The sequence below is a fragment of the Mauremys reevesii genome, unplaced genomic scaffold, assembly GCF_016161935.1.
Source record: "Mauremys reevesii isolate NIE-2019 unplaced genomic scaffold, ASM1616193v1 Contig2, whole genome shotgun sequence".
In the NCBI taxonomy this organism is placed as follows: domain Eukaryota; kingdom Metazoa; phylum Chordata; order Testudines; family Geoemydidae; genus Mauremys; species Mauremys reevesii.
In genome coordinates this window covers 855,497-868,751 of record NW_024100826.1, presented here as the reverse complement: position 1 = coordinate 868,751, position 13,255 = coordinate 855,497, and the positions used below count along the sequence as shown (strand labels likewise).

General features: G+C 52.5%; 1 long non-coding RNA gene across 1 annotated transcript; it reads right to left on the bottom strand.

The window, feature by feature from the left end:
* Positions 1-11,433: 11,433 nt before the first annotated feature.
* LOC120393406 lies at positions 11,434-12,940 on the bottom strand. The gene is made up of 3 exons (XR_005592024.1): positions 12,856-12,940; positions 11,979-12,097; positions 11,434-11,474 (listed from the first exon to the last, which is right to left on the bottom strand). It is a non-coding gene; the product is annotated as an uncharacterized LOC120393406 (long non-coding RNA).
* Between the last annotated feature and the right edge of the window lie 315 nt (positions 12,941-13,255).

Here is a 13,255-nt window from a genome sequence, read left to right as displayed (position 1 = left end):
AATTCACCAAGACTTTTGGCCTAGATGTCTGAGTGCTGGGACCTTATAGTTCAGGGGTAGGCAGCCTTTCAGAAGTGGTGTGCCAAGTTCACTGTAATTTAAGGTTTTGTGTGCCAGTAATACATTTTAATGACTTTAGGAAGGGGTCTTTCTATAAATCTATATTAAACTACTGTTGTATTTAAAGTAAATAAGGTTTTTAAAATATTTAAGAAGCTTCATTTAAAATTCAGATCTTATCAGTTTAGTGTGATCTTTGCCCTTACTTTTCCTTGCTGAGTTTTCCAATGTGGGCTACAGCAGGGGGTGACTGAAGAGCGCTGGGTTGAGGCCAGGAGCAGAGCCCTGGGCTGGCTGCCAGTACCCCAGGCTGGCAGTGAGCTGAGCGGGGCTGCCGGCCAGAACCCCAGACCAGCCAAGGGATGAGCTGCTCAGTCCACTGCTGGTCTGGGGTTCCAGCAGGGGTGAAAGTAACTTAAATTTCTTACAGGTACTGTCATATTACAACTCCCCTTAGGGGGAGGAGCTCAGGGGCTGGGGCTGTGTGGGTGTGGGGGGAGCACTCAGGGTAGGGGTTTGGGGTGCAGGGGGCTCAGGACTGGGATGTGGATGATGCAGGAGTCAGGGTTGGGTGGCATAAGGGGCTCAGGGCAGGGGGTTGGGGTGTGTAGGGAGGAAGTCCTGGGGGGCCTGGGGCTTGGGGATGGCCTGGAACAGTCCTGGTTACAGCCAGTTTACCTGGATGGTGGATGGGTTCCTCCCCCATGCTGTTCCTGCCAAGGGAGCTATGGGCAGGCACTGCATCTGCAGGCAAATGTGGGGGGGGGAAGGGAGAGGCAGAAGACCCGCTGGCCTGCTGCTCCCTTCCCCTTCCTCCCGAGGGGCCGCAGCTGTGCACGCTGCAGGGACGACACGTGCCTGTAGTGCCCTGGTATCCAGCCACAGTGGCGAGAGAGGGGCAGCAGGACAGGCTGGGACACAGACACCTCCATCGTGCCTCCTGCAGGCCCCTTTCGCTTGCCTGCCTGACTGCTGCTTAGTCCGGTGCATGGGGCCTCCAGTGCCAGCCTGCCAGAGTTCCGGCAGCCAGCAGGACCCCAGATGGGAGTGAGCAATGCGCCGTGCCTCCAGCCGCAGCAGAGCGCCCCAGCATCGGCTGGCTCTGAGCATGCACGCTCCGCCTTACTTCCCCTTCTAGGTCCCGGTGGCAAACGGCCAGTGGCTGGGACCCCAGAGCAGCAGCGGGTTGAGCAGTGCTGGCGGCTGGGACCCCAGAGCAGTGGCGGGCTGAGCGGCTCAGCCCACTGCCAGTCTGGAGTTCCATCTGCCAGCTCCTGCCAGCTGGGGTTTCAGCCGCTGGTCCTGCTCACCCCGCTGCCAGCCGGGGTTCCCTCCATCCAGGCCAGTAGCGGGCTGAGTGGGACCGGCGGCCGGGACTCTGGGCTGGCAGTGGGCTGAGCAGGGCTGGGGCCCCACTCAGCCCGCTGCCAGTCTGGGGTTCCGGCTACCAGTTCCGCTCAGCCCGCTACTAGCTTGGGGTTCCCTTCACCCAGGCCGGCAGCGGGCTGAGTGGGGCCGGCAGCCGGGACCTTGTTGTGCCATTAAAAATTGGCTCGCGTGCCACCATTGGCACGTGTGCCGTAGGTTGCCGACCCCTGTTATAGTTGTTAGTGCTGGTGTATCATATGGTAGAGGAGAAAACTCTCCTCGGACAGTTGAGGATCTTGCTTTCCTCTGACTAGTAATTGGATTATGTGTGTAAACCTGTGCTCAAACTGAGCTCTCTTCTCCCATCTATTGAGGAACAGGGGGAAAGAAGTAAGGAACCATCTGTATTTGCACAGACATGCCTCATTTGCCTGGGTGATCAGCAGACAGACCAACTTTGCCAAAGTGATCAGTTCTGGGTTAAAATCAGAGCTAATGAAATCTCACTGTATAACTAAAGGGTAGGGAAGAGAACTATACTTGGGTTCTGTTAAGTGAGGAAGTCTCTCTAACTGTAAGCTCACTTGCTAAGTGTGGGGTAGTGATGTTAAAGCCAAGGGAAAGATGGAGTGGCAATAGACTTCCTATGTGGTACAGTTTCTTCTTAAAGCATCTTAGGTGGTGTTTGGCCATCTTCTCCAGTGTTTAGAGAGGCGCTGAAAGGCCTTTCAACTTATTTCAACCTTTTTAGTGATCACTAGAGCTGAAATCATTAATAAACTGATGTAAGGGGCTGAACCTTAGATGTTGGTTAGCTGGAGGGTCTTTTGGTGAAAGAAAATGCAGAAGGGGCAGCAGTGGCCACCTACTCCAATCACTAAGAACTGGATTAGGTGGTGGAACCTCTAAACACAGCATCACTCAACCATTTCCCCCCACCCTCAGGCAGGATATGCAGCTGACTGAATGCACCCCTGGAGGCTGGGATTTTCCTGATCTTGGACACCAAACTGTGAGTGGGGGTGCAGTGAGGGGCAAAGGGACAGGTGTGCTAAGCTGATGTCCCCTGGTTCTTCCCATTGCAAGGTGGGAAACAGGCAGAGGACCAAGATTCTGTGGGGCAAGTGTTTTAGTTTACTTTTGAGTTACCATTTTGCTGGTCCCGTCCCCCCCAACCCCTCTCCACTGAAGCTCTTATACACAGACTCAGGGCTTGCACCTGGGGAAGTATTGCCTCAAAGAGAAGAGTAGTGAATAGGTTTCCCACATTTCTGGGTGCCAGCTCAAGCTGTTTCTGTTTTGTAATGTTAAGAGGAACCCTGGCCCTTGTGGCTGCTGGCATCACCTGGCAGAAAGGTTCCACATGGCACTGAGTGTAAACTCCTCCATTCTTCTCCGGTTTGGCAGTAAATACCCTGAGCCATAGAGTGGGAAAATTTGTGATATAAATATTCTCATGCCTGCAGGAATTGGGGATCTCTAACCCCATCTCCTAGTGAGCGGAGCGGGGCACAATTACATGCGGGTAAAAGCATTCCTTCTTTCCACCCTCTCCATGTTAGCATAGCCTAACGTCAGGTCCCTCATGACGGCACTTAGAGCGTTAAAGCTCTCCGAAGGCAAAGCCTGTGAGCAGTAGAGGAAATGCAGTTGTCTGAACTGTGCATTCCCAAAAGAATTCCAAGCTTTGCTTCATGCTACCACCACTTCAGCCCTGCTAGAGACCTATGAGAAACAACTGTTCTGGAATTTCATTACTTTGTAACATGGTATGGATGGGTGTGAAGAGGTTGTCTTTCATGTGTGCTTAAACTAGAATTAGAATTGCCCCCGGCTGGTCATTCATTGTTCTGTGCCTCAGTTTCCCCATGCAATAAAACACTCTGAAGAGGAAGGATTATTGATGCCCTGCAGAGTGCCCATCATTCTCTGGGTTCTCTTCCTCCCCGGGTCACCCCTGAAGTCACACCACAGAGGAGAGAGGTACGTGGCACAGGGCAATTTGACTCACCAAAGCCCTTGCACAGCCTCCTTGGTTCGAATTGGTCAAAACTCTCCTGGAAAATGGGGTTTTGTTAATGGGGAAATTGTCACTTTTGACAACTTCCAAACAAGCTTGTGGGGAAATGGAATTTTTTGTTTTGCTTTCCAAAAACCTAAAGCAAAAAATTCAGATTATTTTGGAGGAGGGTGTGACATTCTGTACTTCAGGGGAACACCCTGCACCCCTATGTTCATCCTTATAACATGATTGTGTGATATCCCATGCAAAGTTTTGTCATGTCGAGTGTCTTCAGAAGGCCCATGCAAAGTTTTGTCATGTCGAGTGTCTTCAGAAGGCTCAGATGCACTGAGCATTGTTGTTATGGGTTGTAATTTCATGTGTATACACTTACGAGGCTGAAAATGTGTCCTCATGGCTTAAAACAAGCCCAGGCAAAAACCTGTCCAAGAGCAGAGGCCTAGGCAAAACTCTCCAGGAGCAGAGAGAGAGGTCACAGCTTGTCAGGATATGTATGGGACAAACCCAGCCCAGCTTCACAGGAACAAAGGATGCTGGCCTAGGCAATAACAAAAGGATCTGTTGGACTCTCGAGTGAGTCACCCTGCTTCCCTTGGTCAGTTGGGGACTACAATGAGGTAATGCTCACCCCTGATAAAGCATCATAGACTCTTGCTGGTGCTCCCTCCATCTCCAGTCAGTCCGTGCTGTGGTATGTTGTTTGCACGGGTAACCCAGGAAAAAAGGTGAGAAAAGATTGTTTGCCATTGCTTTCATGGACGGAGGGAGGGGGGCCTGATGACATGTATCCCAAACCACCCGCCACAATGTTTTTGCCCCATCAGGCATTGGGAGCTCAACCCAGAATTCCAATGGGCGGCAAAGACTGTGGGATAGCTACCCACAGTGCAATGCTCCAAAAGTTGACGCTAGCCTCGGTACTGTGGATGCACTCCACCGACTTAATGCGCGTAGTGGGGACACACACAATCAACTGTATAAAATCAATTTCTAAAAAATCAACTTCTATAAAATCAACCTAATTTTGTAGTGTAGACATACCCTATTATGATTATATGATTTATCTTAAGTAGTTAGCAGGAGGCTTTGAGATCTACAAGTCTTAGTATAAGTGAGTTACTCAACAGTGGCCCTGAGTTACTGGGGAACTAGGAATATTAAATTTAGGGGATTTTTGTATAATATGGTACCAGCTGTAACAGGGACTTGGGTGGCTAGGCAGTTTAGTAGTTAGATTGCCTGGCTCTCCACCCCATGTTGGGCTGAGTAGTCTCAGTCTTTAAGGCCAGGGATGGGTAGGGCGACCCAGGCCTCCCACTCCAGTGGGTCTGAGCCCAGGGCCTTCTACATGTCAACCCCTGAACAGGGGGTTGGTGTCCCTCCCAGGGGGGAGTCAGAATCCACTGCTCTGGGCTACTTCCTACCAGTCTGTTCAGTTTGGGGTGTGGGTCTAATCGACTAAGCAGCTTGTTTCCTGCAGGATTCCCTCTGGGGTCCAGGTGGTGCCTTGCTGCGGTCCCAGGCTCCTTTGGGTGGGGCAGTCCCAAGCTGGTGAGGGCATGCCTCACCATGTCTCTGGGGTCTGCTCACAGCATGGGGCATGGGTCACTTGCTGGAGGATTCTCTGCAGCTTGAGGTCTTCAAACCTCAATTTGAGGATTTCAATAACTCAGACATAGGTTAAGAGTTTGTTACAAGAGTGGGTGGGTGAGATTCTGTGGCCTGCATTTCGCAGGAGGTCAGACTAGATGATCATAATGGTCTCTTCTGACCTTAAAGTCTATGAGTTACCTTCGGTGCTGAAGGTTCCTTGACAGTCCCCCTTGCTGAGGCAATGTCGGGGGGGGGGAGGGGGATGTGGGGTGATGTGGGGTCATGTGTCTCTGCAGATTTCAGCCTTCCATTTAGGAGCTGGTAGATTGAAAGCTGGTGAGAGCTGCCCAGCCCACTCAGGCCCCTGGCTCTGTGCTGTGCGAGTCAGAATGGTGGCTGGCCCCCTGGTGCTGGCCCCTGCCCACAGAGCCTGGCTGCCATGAGAGGCTCCCCGAGGTGCTCACTCACTGCTGTCCTGGTGCTCCTGGCTCTGCTATGGCTCCACAGCCCAAAGGTGATGCATGGGGCAGTCTCTCCCCCCACTATCCAGAATCACACATCATCTGTGCCCCCTTTGCTGGGGAACCTGTCCTTACTTCCAGGTGGCTGCCCTGGCTGGTAGGCTGGTGCTCCATCCCTTCAGGCCAAGAGACAGCTAGTTCCTGCCTCTTTGCCAGTAGTCAGCCTTGAACTGAGCCAGGCTCCTTTCTTTTCTCCCCCCTCCAGACCTGTCATTGGCTGCAGGTACAGTGGGCAGGGCTAGCTGGGTCCAAAGGCTTTCTTTAACTCCTGCTGTGCTGGCGGGCAGTTTTTCTGCTTCATTGCACCAGGTAACTTCAGGAATACTAATACCAGCTTTGGAATATTTTAGGAGAGGAACATCTGCAAAAATTCAACCACAAATTTGCCTTGGCAATGAATTGACATATATGATAATAAGTTGAGAGCATTAATCTACTCACCTATAGGATGAGGACACCCCAACATTGTTAGGGTGAGGAAGTCAGTTATGGACAATGGAGGCCAGGTGTTTATATGACTATTCATGGCAGTCACCAGGCCCCATAATAGGCCAAACCACCATGTAAACTTTGAGATCTTGTCCATCAAAGTTGTTTGACATGCCAGAGACAGGGTTGTAGAACCCTTGTGGAACACCACTTGTTTCCCACTGCTAGGTCTCTGTGAGAAAGGAGTGAGTATATGTAAGGGATGGTGCTGGACATTGTCTTAATTTCACATTATAGCTACATTCTCTTTTGGGTTGGAACATTTTGTGTTTTTACTGATTATGCTAATGACAGAATGTAAAGCTTTGCTTTGCCCGCAGTGTCAACGCTGTTCATGCTAGCATGCACAGCCAGACACTGAACTTCATTCTGTTGTGCCTGATTCTGTGACAAAGACCTTTTTAAACCTCAGAATTTTCATCAGTGACTAATTGGGAATTCTTAAAATTCAATATATAGTCAGTAACCACACAACAAATCAGGCTACAGAGAGGCACCTGAACAGGGATCCTGAGGAGCACTCAGGGGTATCCCCCCTTTACCTGTGGCTTAGAGCCCAGGGCATGTTAGACTCACCTTTAGGTAAACTGGAGTTAGAGTTGTTCTCTGCCAACCACTTTTTCCCAGGCACTGAATCTGCTTCAGTCATGATACTTCCTTTCTCTGTTCTGCTTTCCCCTTTTGCTCTCTTGCTTGGCCAATTTCACAGTGAGCAGAATAACAGTGTTCCTGTTAACTAGTCAATTTGTTGTTTTGAATCTTGCAAAAATGGGGGTGTGTGGCGGGGAGATGTCATGTTGTTTGACGTTTATACACATGTTAAGGTGGTTTTGTAAGTTGTGTTGTGAAACTAAGTTCAAGGAACCTAAAGTTGAAAAAAGCAGCAGGATCAGGGTGCAGGGTGCAGTGACCCACACTTTGAGGTGGTTGGGGAGCTGATTTATTTTAGTCACCAATAGGGCATGGTAATTTAGGATCTGTCCAGATCTGTAAGTAGACCAGCAGAGTTCAGCACCTGTCCTGATCTGTGAGTAAACTAGCAGAGTTTAGTAAACATCCTATTGGGAGTAAGACCCTGCAGCTGAGCCTGGTTGTAGGCCTGATTTGAGACTGGCCTCATTTCTTAATGGGTGTGATTTCTTAGTGAGTGTGATTGGGAAGGTGAAGTTGTAAATAGGGGCTTAACAAGCAGTGTGCTGGAGTCAGGATATCTGTGAGAGCTAAGAAAAACAGGAGCACCTTGATGCTAGGGACAATGGACAAGATAAACCTGGAATGTAAAACTCAGGTTATATCAGAACAGCACATGGACAGCCCATGTGGCACAGGGTTTGGTTCATGCAAAGTAAACAAGCTGATGCCAAAATGTGTGATGCAATGGATAGTAAATACAGTTTAATGTGTGAATGTATATAAAGGAGGAGGTTTGGTGGATAACTTTGGATTCATGGTACACCCTACACCCACCCCCTATGCTTGAATCGGATCAACTCAGCATAGCTTTGCTGTATGCCAACTAAAGGAACCTGAGTGACAAAATCTGCAGTCAAACAGGTTTTTTGGATCCCAGAGAACTGAATGAAGTGTTCTCCCAGAACTGAACAAGGTGTTCTGGATAAGCTGAGTAGAAAAGGTCTCGAAGAGAATCCAACATGGACACCCTAATGAATCAGCTAAGTGCCTGATGGATTGTCCTGCCTGATTGGCCGAGGAAATCAGCAGGTGGGTTCTTAAGCCCAGCAGTAGCTCCCTGGCTGCTCAATGCACACAGCTATGGATTCTCTGCCTCCCTGTGCTCATCTCTCTCCAAGCACTGTTTCTGCCTTGCTTCTGCACTGCTCCAGCTCAGATCCTGCCCCGCATCCAAGTCTTGTCCCAGCCTCAGAACCATCCCTAGCTATTCTGGGGCCCTATACAGCCCCCCTACAGGGGGGGCAGGTCTCCTTGGGGCTGGGGGGGATGGCTTGGGGGGCAGGGAGAACCAACCCCAGCATTCACTGGTGGTGTGGCTGGGGCTGGGTCCCTGCACTTCCTGCCACCAGTGAGTGCAGGCCTGGCCCTGGTGCACTTCTCAGGGGGCTGGGGCTGGGGCTGGGGCAGAGCAGGGGCAGGGGCTTTGAGGAAGAGGTGGAGTAGGGTAGGGCTGGGACAGAGTAGAGCAGAGGCTGGGGCAGCAGGCAGCTGCGCAGGGCATCAGAAAATTTGTTGCCCTGAGTTTCCTGGTGCCCTACGCAGCTGCATACTTTGCGTATGGGTAAGGACGGCTCTGCCCAGCCCTGCTCCTGCCTTCTGACTCCTGGTAATCTGGTTCCGACCTTTGGCTCCGACTCTGTCTCAGCCCTGGGCTCTGGCATTCAGGCTCCCACCACGACATGTGACTCCTGCTCCAACCACTAGCCCTGACTGCCTATGACCCAGTCCACTAACAGTTTGAGCAGCCCAAAAATGAAACAGAGGGGACGAGGCTGACAAGTCCAGATCGGGGGCTAGTATGGATCCCTCCCTGGCCCGTGTTTTCCTGCAGGACATACAGGTTGCCTTACAGACCCAGGTCAGTGCCCTGCAGGCCCATAATGCAGCACTGCACACGCAGGCAACACCACCCTTCCCCACCCCCTGCTCCACGTGAGCTAAAGATTGCCCTGCCTGATGAGTTTAACAGTGATTGGGACACGCTTCTGGGGTTTCTCAGTCAGTACCAGCTCCTATTTCTGCTGTGCCCATAGTTTCCCCTCTGACCAATGCAGGGTGAGGCTGATTATCAGCCTGCTGACTGGGAAGGCTCTGGCCTGGGCATCCCTACTCCTAGGGAAAGCAAGCCCATGCCTGCGCCAGCTCAAAGACTTCATTTGAGCCATGGCCATGATCTTCAATGACCCTAGTTGCCAGTGTACAACCACGGCTGAGGCAGGGACACCAGCTGGCTGCTAAGTATGCCATGGAGTTCCGTCGCTTGGCATGAGGCCATGCGGCATTATCATTTCCGCTTCGGCCTTAATGACAACATCAAAGACGGGCTGGCACAAGTGGACTACCCACCCATTCTGGATACCTCAACTGACCTCAGCATAAAGATTGACAACCACCTGATGGGCCCCCTTAGGGCGTCCACTCGCTCTGGACCCCCGGGACCTCGACTCCCAGAGGGAATAATGCAACCCTGTTCTCCAGACCGGAGCAACTCTCAGCCAGCATAAAACAGGAGGGTTTATTGAGCACCTGAACACAGCATAGGAAACACTTAGGGTCCTCAGGCCTGGCCTTCCTCAGCACAGTACATCTAAGTCTACCCTGCATCCAGGTGGGCTCTGCCTGCTCTCTCTCTCTCCAGTCCAGAAACCCCGTGCTTTCCAGCTGGGCATCTGATATCACCTGCCCCTAAGCCCCACCTTTGTCCTTTGTCTTCAGTCCAGGTAAACAGGGTAGCCTGGGCCTCCTCTCCTCTCATCCGTCCTTTGTTCCCCACGGGCTGGTAAGGTCACCGGGGTCCTCTCTCCGCAGCCCATTGTCCTCCACTGGCCAGAACTGGCTGTGACATCCAACCTGGGCCTCCTGGTCACCAGGTCACCAGTCACTGGGGTATCCATTCTCCTGGCTGTTGGCCAGGGTCCCAAGTTCCGTCGCTGGTCCTCTATAACAACAAACTCCCTCTCCCATCGTCTCTTTAAATCAGTAACACCCAAGGAAACTGCGTCCCACCCCCTCTGCATGCAAACCATTGAAAACAACAAGGAAATCCCCCACTTCATCACCTCTCTCCCCCATTTGAGTCTGAACTGAGCAGGGTCACTTAGCCAGTGACCTGGAGAAGTTCAGGGCCTCCGCTCTGTGATAAAGCATTGGCTATAACATTGGCAGTCCCCCTCACGTGGACCACCTGCATGTCATAACCCTGGAGGAGAAGGCCCCATCTCAGGAGCTTGGCATTAGCCCCTTTCATTTGGTGTAGCCACATTAGGGACGAATGGCCAGTGTATACAGTGAAGCGCTGCCTAAATAGATATGGCTGCAGCTTTTTAAGGGCCCACACCATGGCCAGACATTCCTTCTCTATGACCGCATAGTGCTGCTCCTGGGGCAGTAGCTTCTTGCTCAAGTACACAGTGGGGTGTCTCTCCCCCTTAGTATCAGTTTGCATCAGCACCGCACCCAGCCCGGTGTTTGAGGCATCGGTGAACACAAGGAAGCGTTTGTTAAAATCCAGGCTTACCAGCACCAGGCTTTGGACGAGTGCCCCCTTCAGTGCACAGAGAACCCTCTGGCACTGCTCGGTCCAGACCACCTTGTCCGGCTTTCCCTTCCTACAAAGCTCTCGTAAGGGGAACTGCCAGGGAGCTAAACTGTGGTAGTACCCCACCATCCCAATGAAAACCTGGACCTGTGGGCCAATCCTTGATTGCCTCCACTTTGACCAGCTCCGGCTTCAGGTGGCTGTTCCTCACCTTATGGCCCAGGTATGACACCTCTGCAATCCCCACCTTGCACTTTCCAGCTTTTATAGTCAGTCCTGCATCCTGGAGGCGACCCAGTACCCTCTTCACCTGGACACATGTTCCTCCCAGTCTAGCTAAAGACACATACCATCAATATACGCTACAGCAAAGTCTTCCATCCCCCTCAGTAAGTGCTGGAAGGTGGCAGGTGCCCACTTGAGTCCAAAAGGCAGGACCAGGAACTTGAAGAGCCCTATTGGGGTGGTGAAGGCAGACTTGGCCCTGGCCTCTGAGTCCAAAGGCACCCGCCAGTAGCCTTTGGTGAGCTCCATAGTAGTGAGGTACTGGGCGCCTCCCAACTTGTCTAGGATCTCATCGGTCCTAGGCATGGGGTAGGCATTGGACATGGTGATAGCACTGAGCTTTTGATAATCCACACAGAACTGGATCAACCCATCCTTCTTGGGGACCGGCACCACAGGAGAGGCCCAGGGGCTGGAGGATGGCTGAATGACCCCTAAAGCCAGCATGTCTCCGACCTCTCTCTCCAGGTCTTGGGCTGTTTTCCCAGTGACCCTGAATGGGGAACATCTGATGGGAATGTTGGCTCTCATTTCCACCCGGTGAACAGCTGGGTTAGTGAGCCCAGGCTGATTGGAGAACAGCTGCCGCTATGAATGCAGCACCCCTCTGATAGACCAGCTAACCCCTGCCCAGCAGGCTGAGAGGGGAATTGATTCCAGTGAGGGGTCAGCCCCAGCTTCAGGGAGGAGACCCACCAGGGGATCCTCTCCCTTCTCTTCCCACTGCCCACACACAGCCAGCACCAACTTCTCCATGTTCCGGTACACCCAGTGGCTGTGTGCCAGGTTAGACAGTTCCACTACATAGTTCACCTCATTTACCTGTCTGATGACCTTGAAGGGCCCATCCCAGGCAGCTTGCAGCTTGTTCTTCCTCATGGGGATGAGAAGCATCACCTGGTCCCTGGTAGCATAGGAACAGGCCCGTGCTGAGCGGTTGTACCAGACCTGCTTCCTTTGTGCCCTGGCTAGGTTTCCCCTGTCCAAGCCCATGAGCTCAGTGAGCTTTTCCCAGACGGTCAGGACATACTCCACCACTGATTCTCCATTGGGAGAGGCCTTCCCCTCCCACTTGTCCATCATTAAGTCCAGGGGTCCCTTACTCTCCTCCCATACAGCAACTCAAACAGGGAAAACCCTGTGGCTTCCTGGGGCACTTCCCTGTATGAGAACAGCAGGTGGGGTAAATACTTGTCCCAGTCCTGCAGGTGCTGGCCCACAAATGGGGTCAATTGCCCCTCAGTGCCGGCCACCCAGCTTCATGCCAGCCCCTCCCTGGGTCGGTCGGTCTTCTGGTTCTCATTCCTGCTTTCTCTTGTGCCTCTCACCCCCCTGTTCCTCCCTCTCCACACACCCCCACAACCCTCCCCCTCACACTTCCGACCCCCACTGTCCCCTGCCATCCCACCTAATTTTAGTGGGACGCCATTGCTCAGGAGCTGCCAGTAGGTGTGCTGGTTGTAATCGGCCAGCAGCCCCCGCACGGAGATGATGTACACACCCCACACACTCAGCGTGTACATGAACCTACAGAGAGACAGAATGAGTCCTGCAGGAGGCCTAGTTACAATTGCCTCATAGCCTTCCCAACCCCCACTCCACAGGGACATGCAACCCAGGCCATGGAGCATGCAGGGGGCAGTTTGCTTGGGAAGGAGGAGTCCAGACTCCAGAGTTCACACCCCAGCTGGATCACCCAGTTTCCCCATGCATATGAGGAGCTCTGCAGAGGAAGGATTACTGACATCCTGCAGAGGCGCATAACTCTCTGGATTCTTTCCCTTCCTCCTACCACCCCAAAAGTCACACTACAGAGAGGAGGGGTACATGGCACAGGGCCCTTTGATTCACTACATCCCTGGCACAGCCTCCCGGGGCGAGGTAGGGAAGGAGTAGCCCTGCTACCATGGTCACCAAAGTCCTCATCATCCCTCTGTCTTCAGTCACTCCATGGCTGTGCTGGGACCTCATATTTATCAGCTGGAAGGAGGCAGGGACACCAGGATGCCCTGCCCTCCTCCCTTGGCTTGCCTCACCCTGCTACTTCCCCATAGCAGATTGGGAGACATTAAGCAATGCCTAGCAGCATGGGTAGGTCTGTGCCCCAGAGACTGGCACAGATAGAGCTGGCCGGGGCTGTCAGACCACTACTCCCTCCCCATGACCTCTGGGTGCTGCAAGAAGCCAACTGGCACCAGAGACCTAGATGGAATTCTCCCCGTCACAATCCATATTCCCACTTCCCCAGTTGACTTGGTGTCACAGGGCCCTGGGTCACATCTCACTGGGGGACCGTAGGACTGTGAGACCACAGCTGGCTAACACTTCTGCATGGACACTCAGACACCATAGACCACCCCAGTGAAGTTGTGCACCAGTGTAAGGGAGAGGGAATTTGGGCTTCTTGGCTTTATCCCTTCCTGATTTCCCAGGTCATTGTGTGCAGGTGGTCCTGGTTGCAGGCAGGAATGAGGGGAATTGGTAGAGCTCGGGGGGAAGCGCTACACAGAGATAGCAGGGGTGTAGAATCAGGATTAATGGGAATTGCCAGAGCTGGGTGGGAGCAGAGTATGGGAATGGGGTGGGCAGTTTTGTGGTCCAGGACTCCAGTGATTTCAACTGACGCAGGAGCTGTCCAGAACCTTTGAATAGCAGGCCTCAGGAGTCTCAAATTAGGCACCCAAA